Here is a 2,355-nt window from a genome sequence, read left to right on the forward strand (position 1 = left end):
GGGAGGGGCATGATAGAGGTAGGAGGTACAAACGATTATGTATAAAATAAATAAGTTACAAGGATATATTGTACAGACAGGGAATATAGCCAATATTTTATAATAACTATGAAAGGAGTATAACCTAAAAACATTGCTCTGAGTAATAACAAAGACTAATTAAAACTCAAACTATAAGCAAAATTCAATTTAAGATGTATTTATAAAGCCCTTTAGAGTAAAAACTAAATGGATCAAGGTGGTCCCTGCAAATGTGTTCATTGCAGAAAAAGGCTCAGAACAAAGAGACTAAGAGTTTGGCTCCCTCAAAGTTATCTTAATAACTTCAGAGAGAGTTCTGTCTTGAAAATAATTGTGGACATTATTATTGACACATTAGCAACATTTAGTTAATTACAGTAAAATGGAAAAGGGCCAATAAAGTGTTTGAGAGAATCCTACTGCCAAAGTGCAATCAGCCTGAATTAAGAAAGTGAGGCTCTTCAAGATACATAATGACCTTAGATTTCCTAAATTTCTACTGGCAAGAAGCATTGCTCTGAAGATGTGGATGAGGAGTACAAAGAAAGGAACACCCAGAAAGTGAAATCAAAAGCACCGGGCTTCCCTGGTGGCGCAGTGGTTGAGAGTCCGCCTGCTGATGCAGGGGACACGGGTTTGTGCCCCGGTCTGGGAAGATCCCACATGCAGTGGAGCGGCTGGGCCCGTGAGCCATGGCTGCTGAGCCTGCGCGTCCGGAGCCTGTGCTCCGCGACGGGAGAGGCCACAACAGTGAGAGGCCTGTGTACCGAAAAATAAAAAAAAACACAAAGATTGGAGAGCTACTCCTAGGGAACAAGACAACAGTATTCTAACTAAGGAACATTGCTTATCTTCCAGATAAGCTCTCTTGTAAAATTTGCTAGCATGAATACACAGTTGCTATGGATCAATGATGGCTATGTGCCTCCCTTTCTTATTTCTAAATGGGAGTGTTTGCTGTACTACAAAGCTACAGTAATCAAAACAGTATGGTACTGGCAAAAAAACAGAAATATAGATCAATGGAACAGGATAGAAAGCCCAGAAATAAACCCATGCAACTATGGCCAATTAATCTATGACAAAGGAGGCAAGGATATATAATGGAGAAAAGACAGCCTCTTCAATAAGTGGTGCTGGCAAAACTGGACAGCTACATGTAAAAGAATGAAATTAGAATACTCCCTAACACTGTACACAAAAATAAACTCAAAATGAATTAAAGACCTAAATGTAAGGCTGGACACTCTAAAACTCTTAGAGGAAAACATTGGCAGAACACTCTTTGACATAAATTGCAGCAATATCTTTTTTGATCCACCTCCTAGAGTAATGAAAATAAAAACAAAACCAAATGGGACCTAGTTAAATTTAAAAGCTTCTGCAGAGCAAAGGAAACCATAAACAAAACTAAAAAACAACCTACAGAATGGGAGAAAACATTTGCAAATGAAGCAAGTGACAAAGGGTTAATCTCCAAAATATACAAACAGCCCATGCAGCTCTATGTCAAAAAAGCAAACAACCCAATCCAAAAATCGGCAGAAGATCTAAATAGACATTTCTTCAAAGAAGACATAGTGTTGGCCAAAAAGCACATGAAAAGATGCTGAACATCACTAATTATCAAAGAAATGCAAATCAATACTACAATGAGCTATCATATCACCTCACAGTGGTCAGAATGGCCATCATCAAAAAGTCCACCAGCAATAAATGCTGGAGAGGGTGTGGAGAAAAGGGAACTCTCTTGCACTGTTGGTGGGAATGTAAATTGGCCCAACCACTATGGAAGTTCCTTAAAAAACTAAAAATAGAACTACCATATGATCCTGCAATCCCACTCCTGGGCATATACCCTGAGAAAACCGTAATCCAAAAAGATACCTGAACTCCAGTGTTCATTACAGCACTATTTACAGTAGCCATGACGTTGTAAGCAACCAAAATGTCCATTGACAGAAGAATGGATAAAGAAGATGTCATATATACACACACACACACACACACACACACACACACACACACACACACACACACAATGGAATATTACTCAGCCATAAAAAAGAATGAAATAATGCCATTTGCAGCAACGTGGATGGACCTAGAGATTATCATACTAAGTGAAGTAAGTCATACAGAGAAAGACAAATGTCATATGATATCACTCATATGTGGAATCTAATTGAAAAATGATACAAATGAACTTATTTACAAAACAGAAACAGTCTTACAGATATCAAGAACAAACTTATGTTTGCCAAAGTGGAAACGTGGGGGTGAGGGATAAATCAGGAGCTTAGGATGAACATACACACACTACTATATATAAGG

Source organism: Aethalodelphis obliquidens, unplaced genomic scaffold (assembly GCF_003676395.1).
Source record: "Aethalodelphis obliquidens isolate GAN/ISIS:26980383/991018 unplaced genomic scaffold, ASM367639v1 scaffold36, whole genome shotgun sequence".
NCBI classification, from domain to species: Eukaryota; Metazoa; Chordata; class Mammalia; order Artiodactyla; family Delphinidae; genus Aethalodelphis; species Aethalodelphis obliquidens.